This window comes from Sander vitreus, chromosome 4, assembly GCF_031162955.1.
Source record: "Sander vitreus isolate 19-12246 chromosome 4, sanVit1, whole genome shotgun sequence".
NCBI classification, from domain to species: domain Eukaryota; kingdom Metazoa; phylum Chordata; class Actinopteri; order Perciformes; family Percidae; genus Sander; species Sander vitreus.
This window is the reverse complement of record NC_135858.1, coordinates 5,130,477-5,153,355: the sequence shown is the minus strand read 5'-3', so window position 1 is coordinate 5,153,355 and position 22,879 is coordinate 5,130,477. Positions and strand designations below refer to the sequence as shown.

Sequence of the window (22,879 nt, the reverse complement as noted above, 5' to 3'; positions counted from 1 at the left end):
TGCTGCAGTAGGTGAGAAGTGTTGTGTTTATGATCTGACTGCTGATAAAGTGGTGATAAAGTTATAAAGAGAGGTGTGAGGAAAAGCAATTACACAGCCATAGTGGGTGAGAATCGCTGTGTGAATGATTTAATCTGCCTGGTTTGATCAAATCAGCAAATACTGAAATGCTGCTTTGTTTCCAGAGATGTAACTTTTGAAAATGCAAGGTTAAATTCATTAGCAATTAAATGTACCCTTGATCATTTCAATGCACTGATGGGTTTTGCTGCTATAGCCGTATTTGTTGTGATATGACCAATAGCTTTTGGTGGCTAATAGCTAATGTTAGCAAACTGTATATACATATTGCTGTGGAACTGACATGTATGAGTGACCTCACTCACTTTATGACATATCTCTTACACAAAATTGTATCACATCACAGATAAACATGTTATCTGTTTTATTATAAAACACTCCATACATCACCAGGAGACATGTTTGTTGTTTCAACGGATCTAAAAAGAAAAACTGGATATCAGACTCAAAGATGGCATCAAATCATTCCAATCGAAGTTGCTCACTGACCACATATGTCAAAACAGTTTACTCTCTCTCACAGTTTGCCTCTGCCTTATCTGGCCCATGCACATAGTACATTTATCTTGTGTGTGCCCTGGTCCTGATATTAGGCTCACGATATAGCTACACACCTCAATAAAGTGGAGCCATCATTGATGCTATTAGTATCACCGGTGCTTATTTTGCTATGACAACCAAAATCTATATCACATTGTGACACTGATGGTGGTATTGTTTGTGTGTGTGTGTGTGTGTGTTTGTGTGTGGTACCTGCCAAACAGGGATTGTATAAAAAATGCTTTACTGTGCATCAGCTCCAGTTGTAAACTGCTCCAGTTTGTTAACCTGGTTTGTAACAAACTGCCTTAAGAGGCTTTTTTTTTTTACGACTGTGTTGTGGCGTCCTAAATGGTCTGCAGGTGGCACTTAGCCTTCCACTCAACTTCTTCTCTCTCCAGTTGCACCTTTCTATTTCACTCATGGTTGATCTCTTCTTACTTTTGATTCACTCAATCCAACGCTTGAACTGAAATGCTGCACATGTATCATCTATCATCCAGCTGTTGATGTCATCAGTGACCTCAACGTGCCTGTGACAGTGAACCGAATCATTGTCAGGAGGAGATAGTTGTCAAGCTCATGGTAATGCCTGTAATAACAGCTCTATTGGTAATCATAACAACAATTCTCAGAGACATATTTAAAGAGATTATGGGCTCCTCTCCCTGGGTGTAGACTGTTGTTTCATCTGCAAAGGCTCTACCTGCCATCACCTCGAGAAAACACGCAAACACTAAGAGTGAAGCCATCATTTGGTCTTTATTGTTACAGTAATTTTCAGGACTAAAAATAGGACTGTTAAAGTTAAGCTTGCTGTTTGGATGAGACGCTGTTCACTTTGTATGAGGCCTCTCCTTCAGGAGCTCAGTGCCTCTGGGAAATGATGAAAAATAAACAGTCTTGATGTTGACTCAGAGAGACGTGTTCTACAGGTTATTACTGCACTCCTCTCTCTCCTGCTCTCCCATGGCTCTTGGATGAGTTTACGTAATCCTCCCCCACCCCCGCCCCCCCTTCCCTCTCTAGCCTCCGGGGCAATGGATGTCAGATGCTGCTGTCATGTCTCATTTACACCTATTGCTTTGCAGCTGTAATGGATAGATAGAGGGTGTTTATCATACTAATCTTCTTGGGCTGAGATTTCTCACTCAAGGTTAGGGTCAATTCAGTTAATCTGATCAATACATGTCATAAATGGAAGCAGTGATTCACTCTCCAATGATGGAGCATCCATGGTTTGATCTGAAAGATAGCTAAAGGAGTTTCCTGATTTGTCTAAATGGTGTATTCCTTTGTTTATTTTATTGTTAAAGATATGGTGCAACTATGGATGGACCAGACTACGTTATAGTTAAACCTAAAAAACACCAGCCTTAATGTTTACTTTATCTTCTCAATTTGTTCATATAAACTAGGTGTTTAACTACTTGATGTAGCCTATATTCATTATATAACCTAGATCCATAAATTCACCCAGTCAACAAGATTTCAGATTTCATTATTCAGAAATACATTTTGACATGACATATACATTGACAAATTGTCAGTCCTGCCTGCCTGCCTACTTGGATTTGGACTACTTGTGAAAATAATACGAGTTGGTGGCGCCCTCTTGTGTGTCAAATGGGTAAGTAAAATATAATGGAAAGAATGTTAGTGTTTTTAAATTCAAGATTTCATTTGGCAGCAAATATACTAATATTCCTGCTATGGAAACTCAAAATGTCTAATGGAAAAACCCTACACTGACTGACTGTGTGGTAAAATCACTAATCAAAGTAATGTTACACCTGTGACCGGATAACAATTCAAATATCAATGCGCTGACTAAACCGTTAGCCTGCGTTTTGCTCGACGACTTCGCTTTTGAAAACAAAAACAAACAAAAAACGGAGTATACTTTAGTACCCTGACCTATGTAGAATCCTCATTATAAATGCAGTATACTGTTTCTGGTCACTGGTCAGTCACTTTAGTCTCGCATGGCCAGACCTGTCTCCACAGCGCTGAGAGCAGTCTCGCTTTGTCAGACACTCCTCCAAAGAACGACATGAGAGTGACGTTAGGCGTCGTTAATCTGTAGAGGTCGCTGCGGGACCCTCCTAAACCGGACCGGAGAGAGGGTTGAAGATACACACAAGGTAGAATATGGCACAGATGTGTTAATGTGTCTTCAATAATGATGGGTTTGCAAAACGGTTTAAAAACACCCACAATACAAAAGAAAAGGTAACGAATATCAACCTAGTGACCATCATTTAGCTTACAACACCTGTAAACAAACAAGCAATTCGTGTAACGTTCAAGTGTGGTTCATAGAATGCTACTAGTTACTCAAGAGATGTATGCAATTTTAAAAGTAAAGTCAGATGACTGACAAGTGTTTGCAGTTGTGTCACGCACGCAGAGACACTTTTGTCAGACTGCAAGTCTGTGAATTTGATATTAATAGACTGTGAGTGATGTTTGGCGATTCAAAAGACTGAATGAATAATATATGACATGTGCTGGAAAATATTACTCTATTCTCTGAACAAAACATTAGAGACCTCAAGAGCTGTATACCAGCCTGAGCTTATTCCAGTCTGCCCAAAGACATCCAGCCAAGGAGAAGGAGACAGCCTGCTGCTGTTTGTCATAAAATACTGAGGTGTCTCTGATCTTTGATATCTGTCTCTCTCTCTCTCTCTCACACACACACACACACACACACACACACACACACACACACACAGATCAGTGGTATGGCTCGGCCAGTTGTTAGGTCAGGTGTATTTGGGACATCTGTGTCTCAGTGTGGCTCTCACAGTAAGGTCATTCTCTCTCTGAATTATACTCTGTTGATCTTTTTATAGATGTCCTGTGTCCTCAGTCTGATGCAGGTCTCAGGCTCAACCAGAGAGCAACTGCAGAGTTCATCCAAGGTAGGTAAATACTGATAATTTATTACAATTGGATTATTGATTACAAGGAGGAATACCGATTCTTTACATAAACAATAGCAGTATGACAGTGTAAAAACAAGTCCTGTAACTACAAATGTCAGGTAACCTGGCTTAAAAAGAGTAGAAATATAAGGCTGCACAAGCTAAAACCACTCATTGAAGTACCAGTGCCACAAAAGTGTGAGTAACTGAAAGTTAATTACTAGGGCTGTCAAATGATACATTTTTTTAAATCGCGATTAATCGCTGAATTTCTATAATTAATTGCGATTAATCGCATGTTTTATCACATGATTAAAATCCTATTATTTTGCATTTCAGAACAGTTTTTAAGTACATATTAACAATGGAAAGCAATTCTTACAAGTGTATCTTGATTGGGAATCAACTGACTGCAAAGAAAGTGACTTTATGAACTTGATTTTAAGATTTGTATTTGTTTATTATTTATTTATTTACTGTAAAGTCACACATGTAAACACAGTAAACTGTAAAGAACAGTGAATTTAGTCACACATTTGAATCTAGAGTCAATATAGTGTGCAGAAACTAGTAAGTAATTTTGACTACTTACTGACGTTCAGTGATCACCTTACATCACTTTGCAGCAGTTCCAGTTGGGCTGCTTTCTCCGTGTCGTACAGGCTGTGTGTGCGTGAAATGACTGTCCCCCTCGACGGCAATGTATAAGACGGGTCAGAACATGCCAACCGTAGTCTTTAAACCCGAGTCTTCTACGATGCTGACAGGTCTGCAGTTAGTTGCCACCCATTTTGCATTTTTTTTTGGATTTGGTTTCAGCCGCAGGTCGGCAAGTAGCACTCTCCAAAATAGTGCTTTGCCTGAGCCTGCTAGCATCACCCTGAGTCACGTTAACTGTACTACTATGCTTAGCTCGTAGGTGGTAGCTCAAGCTTGACTTGCTTCGGTGATATTTTAATTCAGCTTTACACAATGTGCATATGGCTTTCGACCCGTCCGGGAGTTTTGGAAAATAAAAAGCGCCATTCAGAATTTCGTCGCTGCTGTCTTTCTCCATCATGCCTGCAGCCTGCAGCAGCAGGATGTGTTACGAGGAAGTACGGCAAAGTGCGGCAAAGGGTCAAAATAGTAGCCTGTTAGGCACGATGCAAAGCCGAGTGAAGTGAAAATAAATTAAGAAATGGCGGCATGCGATTAAAAAAAATGAACCCGTTAATGTTGACAGCCCTATTAATTACACAACTTCCCATTCCCCTTACTGCCTGCATGTCGAAGGTCCCACTACTTACGATGTTATACAGTAATACAACATAACAGGAAATGATACGATACGTGTGACATGGACGTCAATGGAACTGCGACTTTACAACTTCACTTCCAATTCACAAAGATAAAGTTTGTATTTAATATTTAAAACATAACTTTTAATGTGCCAGAATCTTTCTGGAGCTATTGTTCTAACAGCTCCTCCATTTTTTCTGTTTTCTCAAAGTTTGTTGTTGTTTCCCGAAGTGAAGGGATTTCGACAACCGAATAGAGGCTTCAGCAAAGTTTCCTGCATCGCAGATTTCAGATTGAATTGCTACGCTTTTGGTCATAGAACTTTTTCAATGGCAACACACAGAGAGCGAAAGGTGAGGGACATCCGGTGCGTCAGGCAGTTTTACTGGACAAAACAAGTACGGAAAATTGTAATAAAAAAGTAACTAAAGCTAACTAAATAATTGTAAAATTTAAGTAAAAAGTGCAATATTTGTCTGAGATGCAGTAGAGAGTAAAGAGTAGAAATATAGAGTTGCATAAAATGTAAATACTTAAGTACAAGTACCTCAAATTTGTACCTATCTGCAGTACTTAAGTAGATGCAGTTACTGTACATTCCACCACTTTATAGGCATACAGTATGTTGTTGCAGGTAGTAAAGTAGCTATAATCCAATTATGTGTAACACATCGCTCTTCAGCCTCTTCATGTCACTTCACCTCTGCAGTAGATTTCTGGTATGAACACTGAGCTTGAACACAAACTTGCTTCTCCTCTGTTTGTGTGCCTTTGTCTCCCCCCTAGTCCCACCTATCTATCCATATGTGCTCTTCACTTGCTGACTTTGCCTCTCCTCTGAGTGTGTTTCAGCCATATTGAGGTTTGTAGTGTTTCTGCCTCTAATGAGCCAATTGTTCTTGTGTTTTGTTCCCCTCGGGGAGGGTTGTGTAGCTAACAACATTCTGCTCACAACCATTTTATAAGATATTCACTGCACCGGGGAGGGATCGGGGCCAACAAAACAATAATGCCTTGGAGCATGTACAAAATGAAAAATGTGTTAATGACAGCCGCGCTGGTGAAGTGACAGAGCATTATTATTTTTCTGTCAATTACACCTTGGTTATTCAAAAGCAATTTGCAACTCCCTGCAGAGTAAAATGTGTGCCATCTCCCAGGCCTCAGTGTATGATTGTGTAAGTGATGTATTCATTCTATTTCTCTGTGTGCGGCCTAGTTTAAGACATAGAAATGATATTAACGTAAGAGACAAGCCACAGTGCTCTATCCACATAGTGTGTGTGTATGTGTGTGAGTGTGTGTGTGTGTGTGTGTGTGTGTGTGTGTGTGTGTGTGTTTCTTTCTTGTGTGCACTCATGACCATGTACAAGGTATTGATACAGCTGGCATTCAAGGCCCTGATTAATTGCCATGGCATTTGGCTGTTCTCTGTAAATGCCATATCCCATGCTGAGTGCTTGGTTAATGGATGTCTGCCCATTGCAAGCCCAGCACCAGCCTTTCCTTTCTTTCCTCTCCCTCCATCCTTCTTTCCTCCTCCCTTTCCTTTCCTCCCTGCTCCTCTGCCCTCTCCTCTTCCCCTGCTTCATAAAAGGTTAGCTGTGCTTTATCAGCAGGAATAGAGACATGAGTGGAATGATCCCATACAGCTCAGATGTCCATGCTCTTGACAGTTTTGTCCAGAGTAGACTTGAAGTACAAAGGCTCAGCCTCTATTTCTGGCAGCACCAGTTCAAAGGTACCTTAAGGTAACGTCATCTCCCTTTTTCTCTTTAATCTACAGTAAATGTGTTATGATAAGTGCTGGGAAAGAGCTCTACCTTCAAGTGTGTATACCCTGAAGACCCAATTTTGGTTTGTCTCTATATCTCAAAGAAGAAGAAAAAAAGATATGAAGAATTAGCTTTCATCCTCAAGTGAATTAGTTTGCTCTATCTTAATGAGGTTTGCCATGTCAGAGGGAACAGTTCAGAGCCTGCATGCTAAACAGACTGAAATTGGAATAGAGTATTAGCGCTTTAAGTGCAAAAATACCTTCTCTCTCCAGCTCTAATTCTAGCACTGCCATGCAATTACCCTTATACACTATTTAATCTTGTTACTTCCAAATGGGAATAGAAGACCAAGTAGAGAATAAATCATCTTGGTTTTTTTCTTTCTTTTCGGAAAAGTAATTCCAAAATCTAATTAACTGCAGAAAAACATGTCACCAGTTTGACTGGAAACATTGCACGTAGTTATGCAAATGGACCTAAGTATTGTAGAATGTGATTTGACAGAATCTCATTCTGGATGGAGCGAGGCCAGATAGAAAGATTACTCAGCCGTATCTGAGTGGAGGCAAACACGAAGTGATGAGCCTGATAATTTATTGTGTTGGTATTTCTCCTGTTCGACTTAAGACAACTCGTTAAAGGGCAAGGTGTCACCCAGCTGGACAGAAAGACAGACAGGAGCGTTTCTCTAATGGGCTCTCCTCTACTCTGTCTGCATCAGCTCTTTTCTGCCTTTTTTTGCGTTGCTGGCTTAATCTCTGCCTTTTTTAATACAAGGTGCCAGATTTTACACAATTCATCATTTTGCTTCTCACAGGGGAGAGGGAGATGCTATCGTATCCTCCCACTTGTCTTTAGTCTGCTTACAGGGCTGTTTCAGGGCAGCCATGGAGAGATGGCCAGAGGGCTGAGATAAGGAGAGAAGGTCTGTTTTACATTTTTTAGGAGACGATGGAGAGACAACATAGTCTGCTGTGTTGAGAAAGTCTGCTGTACAGGTGTCATTCTGCTGTAGCTGGCTGGTGTTACTTAAAGAGTGATCCATATGCTGCCAGAGTGCTCAAACTCAAATACCAATTGTCTCACACACATACAGTAGTGTCTAACCATACCCATCTCAATTACCTGACCCAAATCTAATCCTAATCTTAAACCACAAACCTTAACTCATACACACAACATCCTCACAGTTTTTTTTTCAATTTTTTATTATTTTTATATTTACATATATATTATATTTACAAATACAATCAAACAGGAACCAAAACGCTCACCCACCCCCCATCCTCTGCGGTCTTGAGGAAAACAAAACAAACCAAAATATAAGAAAACAAAAATCACACCGTGTGTTGAGGTCATTAGGACTGATACTTGTGCTGCTGCGTTTCTCCATAGGTCTATAGTCGATGACTTGGCTTTGTTAATCCTTGCTTTAGAGAGCTCAAGCATAACTATGTCCAGGAAGTACGCCAACCACTGTTTTACACAAAGCGGGTGGGGGGGGAGCCAGCGTTGAGCTATCACTTTTTTGGTTGCGGTTGAGCCGGCTAGCCAAATTTTCTTCTGTCTCCCAAGCAGGTGTAATTCAGAGTCGTTATTAAGTAACTCCTCACCGTTTTTTGTAATCATTCTTTCTGGTCGTCCGTCACAAGTACAAAAATAAATATGCTCACACAACTTGAGAATGCCCCCTGCAGCAGTGACCTTTCATTGTGATGTCAGTCCCTACACCGGGCTCTTCAGGAGCCCTCCTCACATCCTGACAACTCCTGATTGCATGCCAGTGAGTGTTTGTTTTCAGACACAGAGTGCCACACAAAAAAAGAAGAGAGGTCCATTCTGGTACAAACAAGTAATTAATTATTGAGGACACCAAACACAACTGCTTGCTAATCTACATAGCCGTTTAAAGCCCCTTGATTTATAATTCAGACCGTTCTCTCACTCCAGTAAGTGCTGAGATTGGAAGGCAGCATTCGAGGGCACTTGGAACTTGTGGTGCGTCTTTTCAGTGAGGGTCCTGTGTGACTGTGTGCATGCATAGTTGTGTGCTGTATGCTTAAATACAAACCTGTTTTATACAGTCTATGGTGCAAACATTTCATTTCATTTCATTATATTGTAAAATTCACTCCTGTTCCAGAGTTATTCAACTCCTCCGTGTAGCCGCCCTCACAATGTTTTAAAGTGATTAGAAATGTATTTATGCTAAAAACACTGGGGTGCCTTGTTAGACAAACCCACAAGTGCTTCTCATTGAATGTGTGGCAAATATTACACGGAGTGCTGTACATTAGGAATGCAAATAACATGTCGTCAAAGGGGTTTTAGTTAATTAGCTGGATATGTGACGCTGGTGCTTGCCCATAGAGGCTTGTGTTCCTCGGGACCGCACACCTCTACAGGGGGCCGCTCTTTGATCTGTGGATCCCACGGTCTGTTAACGGTTCCCCATCCTCTGCCATGCTTGCTGCACGTGGACAGATGGGAACGAAGAGAGTGTGTGTGTGTGTGTGTGTGTGTGTGTGTGTGTGTGTGTGTGTGTGTGTGTGTGTGTGTGTGTGTGTGTGTGTGTCGGATCCAATCTGTCCTGATCTTTCTTTACATACCACAGTCCTTTACTGTGAATTCATGAACAGGCATAGTAAGTGGAATAAACTTTAAAAGTTATGTTGACCATCTGTAGAAGATACTTTCATTTGTGTTCTCTTTCAAAACATAGATAAACAAATATATGGCTGCACTATATTACATGTAATCCAACAGCTTTTCAGTTTGGTTTAATTTCTTTCTTACAAAGCACTATTTCAAGGGTTTGTTTCCGAGGCAAAACTCTGGCTCCAAAAGACAACAGCTCAGTATGTGCAAGAAAATGAGACAATAGAAACAAAAACCAGAAAGGTAGCAGACAGTTTTCAGCATTACTATTTCAATGAAAACAACGATATATTAATCTGATATTACCCAACCCTTCTAATCAGAGCAGTTGTGTTTGCCACCTCAAAGTGATGCATTTCTTTACACCCCTGATGCACGGTGGAAGATATATTCCTTCAAGGCCTCTGAGTACACCTCCCCCTGCTGGCTGATCATCTAATAACATGGGCTCCTTTAGTGAGACAGGGTGTCCCAATTCTAACAACTATGTGCGAATACACCATGTACTAATGTTGACAGCACACTGTTTTGGCAGATATAGTAGACAAGAAACCAATGTAGTGTACTGTTTTGTACTAACAAGGAATTAAGCAAGCCATGTGGGATCTCAACAAAGCTACAGTTTGGGAACAAACTTTTAAAAAATGAAAACTTGGAACTTTTCAGCTGAAAAGGTTGTTTTTCCAAAGATATGTTGACTTGTTAAGCACTGAGTAACTAATAAGATTACTAATATTTAGACTTTCTTCAGTCTGAAAAATATCTATGACCAAAAGCTTAGCAATTAAATCTGAAATCTGCGATGCAGGAAACTTTGCTGAAGCCTCTATTCTTTTTAATTGTACCATTCAGAGTTGTGGGACACTCATGAATGAATTATAACATCACTTCAGGATATGGAACCAACTGCTGGAAAATAATGGACGCTCATTACTGACTTATCAACTATTTATATTTTCAATGGGAGTGTGTGATGTGACGGTGACAGGAGGGATGAAATAAATAAGAGGATAATACAGTAGACATGACAGGACAAAGTGTGGTGTGTATCATTGCCAGGATGTAATGATGTCAGGGTATTCAGCTAATCCATGCCTGGCCTTTGTAGTCAGCCAAGAAAGCTGTCCTCTCGACATATGTTTAATGTTCTGTGTTTGTGTGTGTAGTTTGTGTCTGGTCATTGTATTTTAACACACACTGGAGACATGCTTATAGTATGTTTGAGTCTATACAAAGTGAGCAGGATGATGGGGTAGTTATAATGCAGAGACGGGGACTCGAGTCTGAGACTCGGACTTGAGTCGCACTTAAGTCGCACAAACAGCTGACTTCAGACTTGACTTGCGACTCGACCCAAAAGACTTCAGACTTGACTCGGACTCAAGCTTCAAGACTCGTCAACAACCTGTTTTCATGCAATTATTGCTTTTTAAATCCAAATTCATTCATGTATTTCTATTTTCTTTTATTGGCGCATATACATTTGGGAAACGTATGACAAGCTGCATGTCCCCTGCCTTTTGCCATAATGTGCAACGTAATGCATGTGCATACTCACATATCAAAAAATACATTGCCGATGGCGACACCAAGTCCTCCCGGAGTTGTGCCTTTTGTCATTAGTTTCGCTTTCAATAACTTGGTAAACAGTGGCAGTAAGTGAACAGCTACATGCAAGGTGTGTGGCACCAAGATAAATGATGCCGGATCAACAACGTCGAACTTCATCTGGCATCTCCAAACGCATCCAGATAAGTCAGTCACTTGCTAATGTAAAAGAGACATTAAATTTAGCATATATCGTCACAGGTAACAAGCTAACCATTGCAAAGTGTTGTGCTAATGCTGGGAACAGGCACATTGTATCTTTATAGTTGTATCCAGATCAGATGGCCAGAGACTTGAGACTTGACTTGGACTCGTGGCAAAAGACTTGAGACTTGACTTGAACTTGCCCCTCAAAGACTTGAGACTTGACTTGGCCTTCCAAAAAATAACTTGTGAACGTCTCTGTTATAATGTGACTGTCTGCCTCTGAAGTCACATGCTCAGAGGTTAGATGGCCCTTTTACTACTTCTACCTGCAGCAGGCACTGTGCTACTTTCAGGAGAATTGTTTCATGGTGCCAGGACTGCTCTCTCATCCTCAGTTGTGTCAATCCTGTGTCCCTGAGTCCCCACATTGTCAGCTCCTGGGCTCTCACTTTCTGTTTTTCTCTCTATCTCTGTGTCTCTTTGTGATGTAGTCATGGTGATGTAGAGCTGTCTCTGCACAGGACCCACTTGCACACACACACACACACACACACACACACACACACACACACACACACACATGCACACACACATTCACACAGAGAATCACAGAATGGATGGAGGGCAGGGTGTAGGGGATGTGTGTGCGTGGTGGTGGTTGAGGGATCATCAGCCTTGAACTATCCAAACCAAGAGAATAATAGGAGGAGTGCTCTCAGAGATAGATAGAGCTGGTGAGGAGGAGGAGAAGATAGTGAGGGGGTCTGCCTCATTTGCACTGGAGTCCTCCCCTCGTCATGCAACCAGCTGACAGGGGATATTTTTATCAGCCTGGCACACACAGTGCAGAAAAGGAACAAATTCATTTGTGAAAGCACACTCCCAGCCAAGGACAAGATCTCAGCAGGATAGAGCAAGGCTGTCTTTCTTCTATCAGAATGGAAATCAATCATTCTTATTTATACACCTGCCTTGGCACTATCATGCACAAGGCCTTACCCACTTTGTGTCTAATGAAGCAGAAAGCAGAAAAGCAAAAAATGTGTTCCCTAAGGTCTGGATTCTTTCTGTGCTTTTACGGTTTTTTTCAATTGTTTACACGCAATTTTGAAAACCGGGTTCTTTTTTACGAAATATAATCACAATTATCCAAACACCACACTCAATTTGCATAATTCCTAGATTGTTTGCAAAATGACACACTTCAGTCAAAACATATACACATATTTGTGAAAATGCTATTAGTTTTCATTTAACCAACACAGTCCTCAATGATCAGACGCTATTGCAGCCAGTTTCACACTGCTGTGATAAATAAAAAACACATTTGTAAAAAAACTAATTTTAGGAAATAGCATGTGCTAGATTTTTGGCCAGACATTTTGTAAGGGATTATTTAGATGACAAAAAAATAGTGACAAACCCACACCATTCTTCATGATTAGTTTGAGATATAGGGAGAATGTACACAAATAGGCCTACTATAAAACCAACAATGAATGAGACATTGTCCCAAACGACAATGTACCACATCTGGTCCACTTGGTTTAATGCTGTGACAGTCTCGTGCAATCTGTCAAGAAATGCAAGTATTAGATTTGCATTATAGGGGCCCAGATTTGCATGGTGGTGGAGGACCCCATTTTGTGTAACAGCAGTGCAAAGGGTGATGTTACCCCCCTCGCTGCCCTGGCACATTGGTGATTGCCCTGTGTCCAATTACATTTCTCCCTCTTCTTCTTCTTGTTTTCGCAAGGTTAAATCCAGCCTCATCCACATATATAAATTCATGTTGCATCCATTTGCAAGACTCTCTGAAGCACAGTAAAAGACAATAGGATGCTGTTCAATGTCTATTGCACAGTATTTTCTTGTGCCAGAACATTATGAGCAGTGCACAATACCACACCATAGTAAGATGAACAATACATACCTCCACATACTCATTGCGCAGATGTTTCACTCTCTCTGAATTTCTGTCAAATGGTACCCGATACAGTTGCTTCATGTATATTTGATTTTTCTTGAGGATTCGACCTAACGTTGACAGAGAGACTCGTTGGATGTTATTGAAAATATGGTCATCATTGATGATATTGGCTTGGATTTCTCGCAACCTGATACAATTATTGGTCAAAACCATGTTCACAATGGCGGCCTCTTGTGCACGAGTGAACATAGGGCCCCTTCCACCTTGGTGTCCTCGACCCTCAATCCTATGTAAAAAAAGATATATACAAAAATACACATGCAGCCTACTGTCAAATGTCAGAGTAAACAATATTGATGATAAGTACAGCAAGCTTCAGTTCCAATGTACTGTGTGGTTAGCTTACCTGTTTTCTCGATGCAATGTCCGAATTACTGACGCAACAGTATTTCTGCTGAGATTTGGTTGAACTCTTTGTCCAGCTTCCATCTGTGTCAGTCCATGGTTGATAACCGGGTCAATAAGTGTTGCATGGATTTCTTGAGTCAAATTTGGTCCTCGTCTTCTTTGTTCAGGTTCTATCAACTCTTCAAGTCCTTCTCTACCTCTTCCCCTACCTAGGCCTCTTCCTCTATCTCCTTCTTCTCCTCTTCCTCTACCTCCTTCATTTCCTCTTTGAGCTCCCCCTCTCATTCTCACTCTTCTTCTTCTTCTTAACCTCACAATCCTTATCTGTGTCTACGGTGTGAAAATGTGTGTAGCGTTTTACAAATCACTGTGTGTAATGTTTTGCAAATCTGTGGAGGTGTTTTGCTCATTGGAGTAGAATTTTGCAAATTGTGTGGACATTTTTATTTTAGTGTGTAAACAATTGTAAAAAACTGTAAAGTGCACATGTTTCTCTCTGTCTTCATGCAGACATTTGTATTCTTTTTGTGCATCTTGTTTTTTTGTTCTTTGGCTTTCCATTTCTGTTTTTTCTTCCTGACCCTCTGTGGGAATTCCGCAAAAGCCAGTGGGGTTGAAATAAATCAGTCTAGTTTACATACGGAGACTTTACCCTGTTTGTATATACTGGTTTGATGGGAGAACACATCTGTTGATGTAAAACTCAATTAGAAATATGGTGTGACACAGCTTAAATGTGCGTGAGAGTGAGCAAGAGAGACAGAGTATGAGCATGAATAAACCATGTCCAAAAGTGGTGTCACTGGGCTTCTGTGTTGGCATGTCAGCACTGCACAGGAAAAACATGGCCGTCTCTGGGGCATTGTCTGTAATCCAGCATGTTAGAGCAGCTAGATGGCTTCTTTATGTAAGCAGTCCCAGAGTCTCAGACATCATCTGATATACATACAGTGGAGAAATAAATAATTTTCTAGCAGCATATTCCGTTAACATGATTATGAATAACATTAGAACAGGCTGATCCATTCCTACAAAGGGCTTATGGTTCCAATTGGCTTTGAATGATAATGTTGTTTTTTTTACCAGGATTAGTGTTGAATGCACCTGACGTTATAGCAGGAAATATCATTTTCTTTTATCCTCAAATGCAATCCCACGCTCTAAATCGTTTGTTCTGCATCTGCATTGAGACAGTCATGGCCAGAAAAATACTGTTTGATTTTCTCAAAACAGCATGGTTTCGTCTCTTTGCAGTGACACAAATACCGTACTGTGCCAAGCTGACAGATAGATGATCCATTGCAGACGTTGTAATTGAAAACACTGAGAGGGGGTGCACAATTAATCTCTTTCTCTCCCTGCTTCAAATTTCCATGGAGAAATACCTCGAAATGCAGATAATAGATAAGAGTGTTTATTGATTAGATGGGGTGGGAGGAGAGGTTAGGAGGTGCGGAGGTTCTCCATCACTAATCTCTCTGGCTGTGACTGCATCTAAATAACCTGCAGAGAGGGATAAACAGGCGCATCCATCATGGGATAGCTGATGCGGACAGTGATGGATGCATCCGCCCTCCGCCACCCTCTGCCACCCTCTGCCGAACCTCTCCCTCCTGGTCAGGGATAGGAGTGACACCGGCACTCAGGAGAAATACCTGGCTTAAACTGGGCAGGGAAATGTAGCTCTGCTGAGATGGAAAGATTTGGGGAAGGCTTTGTGTGTGTATCTGTGTGAGTTTGCTCAATTGTCCCCTGTCCTCCGCCCCCTTGTCTCTTTGAGTTTGTAGGACTATGCGTCTTGATATATCCTGTTTGTTTTGTCAAAGAGGAAATTGGTTTTGTGGATTTGTGTGTTTGTATGTGTGTGTGTTTGGGTGTGCAATCTCCCTCTATCTGCATGCCTGTGCATCGTGAGCCAAATCCCCTGTGCTGCCTGGACCCAGTGAGCAGGCGTGCCCACGCCGGCTCGCCAAAGGGGTGCCATCCTGATAAATATGGTGTGTGTGCCAGGCTGTGCTTTCCCTCCCCACCCTTGCAGCATTAAGATTGATCCCTTGTTCCCTCCCATTCCTTTCTCTCTCTCTGCCTTTATGAGACTGTGAATAGGTGAAGCTCACAGGCTCCAACAGATGGCCGGAGCTGGCCTGTTTCACTGTCTCTCTCACACACACACACACACACACACACACACACACACACACACACACACACACACACACACACACACACACACACACACACACACACACACACTACACGTACTGCCCCATGAATGAGAGCCTAGAGAAGAAGAGACAGAGTTAAATGTGACAAGGAGAAAGAGAAGCAACAGGAAGCAACACAGGAGAAGGACTAAAACTAAAAGAAACAGAGAGAGTCAGTGAGGAATAACACGCAGGGAGGAGGATGGAAAAAGAGAAGGAGCAATAGAACACCAGCAGAAATATACTGAAAGAAGAGAGAAATGAAAGAGGAGTGAGGGCAAAATTGAATTGTAGATTTAAGGAGCCTCTCTCCTCCCTCTTTCCCTCCCTCTTTTATTTATCTCATGTGAAACCACGCCTCCCTCCTTTCACTTGTCAGTGCATCTATAACAGTGAGCTGTCTGCACCGGGCTGCGTGGGGGTGAGCCGAGCTCCTTACTCTGCCAGCACAGGAGACCAGATCTGAGCGGACCGGACAGGACTGGATGGTACTGGACTGGCCAGAACAGGTGTGTGAATTTGTGTTTGATCATGTGTGATAGATGACAGAGAGCAGCATGTGTATCCCTCAGTGTCGGATCACTTGTTCCTTCACAGGACTTGCTTCCAGAGTAGCGTATCTAGAGGGTACAGTGCTGAAGCTTTGCCCTAGTTTACACTTGAATGCTCTCATCCGTTCTTTTCGCCTCTGAGATTTATGCATGGAGTCGCTAACGGTGCTGCTCATCGGGGTAACAGAGATAAGACCTCTCGTTCATCAGATGAACTGGACTTTTTACAGAGAATCTGGCTTTGAGTCAGAGTAGCGTGGACAGGAGCTGCTCTTTATCTGGTGGAAGAAGTTGGTCTTTCTTTGGGCTGGATGCTGTCGACATGTGCTGTGTCTCCCTTAGCTCTTTTTCAAGTATCTGTCTTTTAGGTGATGTTCACATTGCTACACAATAGTATCCTTTAGTAGAGCAATTATTACATTACGATTGTGTTCAGAATCTGTGAAAATCCACTCAATGAAACAAGTCAAGACAGCTTTCATAGTTCTGTCTGTGGTCTGTCTTGCTGTTGAATCCAATTTGTAATGAGTTCTCTTTGTCTTCCTATTTCACAGTCTGTGGTGTTTCGAAATATGGACCATTCATTGATTCAGCATTGCTTTGGGTATTTACTCAGCCAAATATAATCCTGCTCAATGTGTGTGTGGGGGTTTGAAATTAGAGCAAAAACAACAACTACAACAGTTAAAACATTACTTTTCTTTCAAAGGCAGGACCGGTTTTGGATTGTTTACCTTATGGGGATCTTTTTGTAGACACTGAGGAGGTATCCGGCACGCAGCATTCATTTAGGAGTCGCCATTTCAACATTTGCAGCCGCAGCTGCTCCTATAGAAGCCTGCACAGCTTTAGTCTTCAAGGCTGGTCGCAGTGAATGTACTCACTATCATGTGTTTTGTCAATATCTTTATGGGTCAAAAGGCTGTGTCATCACCAAGTGGTGATGGTTAAGAGTAGCAGAGTGGAGGTGGGAGTGCTGAAATATTTATGATAGAGACAGCTGAACGCCCCGTGCTGTTTGTAGCGATATGGGTGGATGGATGAATGAATGCAAGGATGAAGGGATGAATGGAAACTAAAGAAGAGATTCAGAGAATTCGTTAAGCATTCATTATTTATCACAACGCACTCTGCCATGGAAGCTCTAACCCCCACATCAACTGGCCTCTTTTCCCACTGAGATGCCAGTGGACTGGAGGTGGATGCTCCTGCTTAGTCTACCTGTCAGCTAGTCCCCAGGCATGTTACGACTACAGCCGCATGCTACACACTCTGCTCACACACACACACACACACACACACACACACACACACACACACACACATACATACATATACTGTACATGCACTTACATGCACACACCCAAATATATAACATTTTGTTCAGTTTTATATTTACACACACTAAGCTGTAATTGCATGGTTACACTCACTAATGTAATGGGAAGTTCAGACAAAATCATAGTGACTTATCTCCACTGCATTAACCCAAACGTACAATAGGTGCACTCACACATTTGTGCTCAAGCTCATACAACACACACACGCACACACACACACACACACACACACACACACACGCACACACACGCACACACACACGTTACTCTGGGTGTGATCCCACGACCTTGAGACCTGTTGACGTTGTTTGCAGTGGCCGTGCAGGGAATACATAAGAGGCATGTGGGACTCCCGGTGAAAATGGGGCACTTGACATTCCGTTTGTAAAAAATGAGCAACATGAGAAAATGTGCAGGAGGGCTGGCGTTGCAGTTGAAGGGAGACACCAGCATGAATATGTATTGTATGCTAATGCTGAAGCTGTTGACTCAAGCTGTTGGTGAAAGCAGAGGACATGTTCCCCCATCGCCACTCTCAGGAGGAAGTGCTATCGACAAACCCATTTTCAACGCAGCCGCATCCCTGGCCGCAGGGGCAGCGTGGTGACAGGTGGCAGATATCAGTGACAGCAGCCAAGGTGACACCGCTCCATAGGCTCTGCGGGCGTGCAGGCGGCCGGGGCAGCGCCAGTGTCTGCTCGTTTTACCGCCGCCTTGACCTTTTGTGGTTAGACACAGTGAGGTTAGACTAGAGGGTCTTAAAGATAATGTCTCCCATTAGCTACATTCAGCCCTCTCAGAGCTACAGCTTCTTCCACCTGCTCCACTTGCTGTTTTTATGCACATTTTTAATTTTAATTAAATTTTGAAAAGTTGAAATAGTGATAACACGTTTTTATGCTTAGCTGAGGTAGCTGCTTCTTCGTCTACTCTTGACAAGAGGTTTCACTCCACCAGACAGACCCAAAAAATAAAGAATAAAGAGAGAGCAGGGTTCCTGGGCGCACATAAATGGTATGCTGTGGTTTAAAAACAAACACAAAACACAAACTGGCATCCAAGGTGAGAAGCAGCAATTAAATGTCATGATATACAGTATCAGAGTCACCGGTGTACGATTAATTGTGTAATCTTGCTGCCTGAATAAATAGATATCTATATTGAAATATAGTCACATACATTTATTTAATGGACACACACTAATTTACATTCTATTTTGCATACATTTCAGCTTAAAACCTGGAAACATAACTAGTGTTTCATTACTCACACACACCGAGCTCCTGTAGAACACATTAAAAGTAGCCTGAAAGTAAGTAGCACTCACGTGTTCCCTCTGAGTCCCAGTTCATCTGTATGTATGAGCTGCTGTTAACGGGTCCTGCGATGAGGCGGGATCAGGAGATCAGTGTGTAAAATTCAGTGCTCCTCTCAGCTCTAATGATAAAAAGACAGAGGGGCTCTTTGATGACGCCTCTCAAACACTCGTCTTAACTCTGTGTAGAGAGCGGAGAGTAGACAGTCTACAGCTGACAGGAGCAAATAAAAAGAAGCACATTGCTGTGTGTTTATACGTGCAGGTGATTCTGTGTGTGTTTGTATGTCTTCTCTCTCTCTGTACGCAGTGTGTACGTGTGAACCCAATGTTCACGGGTGGACAGCCATTCAACTGTGTTGTGTGAGTGCAATCAGATTTCTGTCTCTTCCCTCTATATGGCTGAGCTGTAACAGCGGCTGTGCCCCGCAGGGAAATGTAATTATACCCTGCCGGCCACAGAGTACGGGCTTCACTGCCCAATCCGTCTCAGGAGATCCAGCAGCTGGAGGCCCCTTCCCACTTGCAATGCCAAACAGCAAAGATCTCACTAAAGCCCTGCTATATCTCTGAATTTTATATTAAATCTCCTCCTTTAATCAGCTGTTAGATCCTGGGGTTATCGGTGGCCTTTTGCAACAATTTTGTTACAGTTGTGAATAATTTATTACAGAATTAACTGCAGTTGCTGAGAGCAGTGATTGGGACAAAGTCTGACTTAAAGCTTTAGTGCATAACCTTTTAATATTAATGAACGTCCGTTACATTCAAGCCATTGCCAAATGAGTTGCTACAAAGCTAATTAAAAATATCAGCTCCACACAGCTCTCTCTGTATTTCTCAGTATGACTATGTTCAGAAGATTGTGTCGTCCGGTGACTTTCCCGCGCAGAACCTCGAGTAAAGATAATGACCTCTTCTGAAGAGTCCATCATGTTTTTTTAATCCTCCGTGTTCTCCTCGGCTACTAGCAACTGCGTGGAGGAGGGGTGGGGGCGCGTGCGCGATCACGGACGGATCGTCCCGTGTGGACGCGCCGAAACTACGCACTATAGCTTTAAGTTTAAAGCAAAGTCTCATCACCATGGATTTATTTATCACCATAATTATTTTCACCTTCATTCCCATCACCTGAGTTCCTCATGTATGGATTTGAAGTGTTTTTATTGATCAATCTCTCATCCTGTCTGTGTCTCTTTCTTTTATGACCATGTCTCCTCCACTGCTTGGCACATTGGCTCTACTCTCACTGAGGTGTGTGTGCTGAGATGGTGTCCATTAGTACAGCAAAACAAACAGACACACCCCACTCTCCTGGATTTAGGCAAACAATCAATGAGAGTACTCACATAACAGCAGTCTAAGCGGCCCATTGATGTTACAATTAAATGAATACAGGATGCAGTGGTGATGGTAGGGCACAATAACCCAAACCAAATAAAACAGATTATTTTCTATTCTGGATTTCTATTCATATGTACGAAGCATCACCCAAAACCGTCTGCCCTGTTCAGGCTTTTAATGCAAAGAAGGGATTGTTTGATAAATAAGCAGTGGCAAATTTAAGACGACACTGAATAATGTGACATGGGTGAAACAGGGCGAGGAATTCAGCAGCAGTGAGGACAACGACTGTACATAGTGACTGGCAAGTGATTTTTACCCTTTGAATCTTAGTGTTTCATCATGTTGTACCTAGTCATGGTAACCTACTAGAAGTGCGTCCATGCTAGAACACTTCTGTCTTCTTCTCTTCTTTCTTTGATGTGCTACACTCTGACTCTACCTTAATCTCCATTTCTGTGTTCGTCACTCTCTCTGTCGCTGCGTTTGGCCTGGTCATAACTTCAGCTACCCAGTCCCCTCCGCACACTCACCCCTCCCTCATGCCTCTCCCTCAGGGTGTAGCAGCTATTGTTGTGCTTAATAAGGTTTATGGAATTACAGATCTCTGAAATTGGATTTTCTCACTCCACCAAAGCAGTGGGATTATGGGTTTAAGGCCGGGTGCATCGGGGCATAACTGGCCTGTGTCTGAACTGCTTTTTTCTGACTGCACCCTCAAGGTGTGCAGATCAAGAGATTGATGTGCCAATAGCTCTGGAGAAAGACAGAAACACAGGCAGATTCCTTGTATCTGTATATGTACCTGGCAATTAAATTGATTCTGAGTCAGACAGCTTTTTGGCTCCTATGTCTGGATTTCTGTTTCTCTCACATCGACCACTCTCACACACTCCTCTCTCTGTCCTCACAACTTTTGACTGTGTTTGATCTAATTCTAATCTAATGAATCTTTTGATCTTCCTCGCCTGACACCCAGACACATCCCAGATTTCTATATTCAAAGTAGCTCAATTGGTTCTAATCCCTCAAATCTGGCCGCTGGTGAAGCAGTTGATTCTCATTGATCTACAGAGATTTGGACTGTATACCGCGAGCTTATGTTTAATGAACTGTGGAATTCCTTTGCTAATGTTATATGAAAAATCCAGATCAATTCCACCATTATTGTTCAGATGTGACTGAGCATTAACTACGACAGGAGTGGAGATGTAGTAGACGAAAGTGAGAAATGAAGTAAGAAAGCACCAGAGACAGACAGCGTAGTGAATGCAACATGGAGTTGTTGGCAGGGAGGTGGCATTCATTAGGAGTGGTCCATAGCGCCGGTTTAGTGAACTCTTAATTGCAGAAGAGACAGGTCTGGGAATAAGGGATCAATAGGGGCAGAGCCGGGGTTCCAGCCTACTGAAATCAATCAGCCTCCTTCCCCGAAAGGGAGAATGCAGCCAATCAAAGTAAACACAGCCTCGGGCTCCGCTCATTTACCCTCTCGGTCAAACATGATCACGATCAACAGACAGACGGCTCATTCCATCTTATCTCAGTCAGAAGAGGATGGAGTCGCCTGATTGCTGTTACTTGATGTGGGCATTTCATCTCTTGCTGGAATGCTTCGAAATGCCATTACAGTTTTGGTGTAACTCTGCCAAGGACAGGAGATAATTGCAACTAATAAAACATGATTTATTAACACAGGAGCGTTTTATGGAAAGGAATATTAAATGAACCCCTGGCGTATTTTTACACCACTGCTAAAAATAGTCACTTTCTCCTGTTCTTCCTCTTTATCTTCCTCTCCGCCTGGGTAATAGCCATCTTTCTGCCCTGTCACTTTTTGATGTATCATCCTCTTATTCACATCAAGGACAAGGCCAGGTGTCGCATTTTCTCTCAGTTGCCACGCTTGTCACAGTGCCTTGTCACCCACAGCCTTCTCCAATCATGTCCCTTTCTTCCTCCCCCTCTCTGCTTATTTATATTAAATCTGTCACTCCTTTATTTTAGCTAGAGAAAAGGAAAGTAAATCACTTTTGCCATTTTCAGCCTGCGCTGTCTGCTGAATACTGCAAGTTTAAGTTTATTTAGATGTCATCTTTGGCCAAAAAAGAATCCTGTCAAAATAAATGATGTGTCTCCTGGTTTGTATTGTTGCACACAACTGAAATTCCTCATCCATGTTGTGTCCTTGCTTTCAGATGTTTTAAAGTGATCATATTGTGCTTTTTGGCTTTTCCCCTTTCCTTTATTGTGTTATATATCTTTTTTGTGCACATTATAGGTTTACAAAGTGAAAAAGCCCAAAGTCCACCCCAAAGGGACTTACCATCTCCAACAGAAAACACTGTTCACAAACTGCTCCAAACAGCTCTATTGTAGTCCAGCCTTTACTTCCGTGACAAACGGGCGTCACTTTGTAACACACGTTATAATGCTCGCCTAGCTGCTAGCGTGGCACGTCCTCATACTCTGCAACTGACATGCTAGCAGTACTTACTGCGCATGTGCGACTCCCAACAAAGATGGTACAGAAATGAGATGTCTCCCTCTGTAGCTAAAACAGAGAGCTCAACACACAGGGTGAAAAGAGGAGCTGCAGCAATGTGCAGTACAACAAATATATGGTGTTTTTTGAAAATCAAACCACATAAACCTATTCTGGTACAACCTCTAAATACAATTATGAACCTGAAAATGAGCATAATATGAGCACTTTACGCTATCTACAAATATTCTTCACAGTGAAAAGCAAGCCTTATATTGC

At 42.1% G+C, this 22,879-nt stretch overlaps 1 protein-coding gene across 1 annotated transcript in view; it reads left to right on the top strand.

Moving 5' to 3' along the window:
• Positions 1–15,955: 15,955 nt before the first annotated feature.
• The window catches only part of sulf2a (sulfatase 2a), a 38,208-nt gene continuing 31,284 nt past the window's right edge, over positions 15,956–22,879 (top strand). Inside the window, exon 1 of the mRNA XM_078247851.1 lies at positions 15,956–16,074. The gene's annotated coding sequence lies outside the window, so the exon portion shown is untranslated. The remainder of the gene's footprint in view (positions 16,075–22,879) is intronic.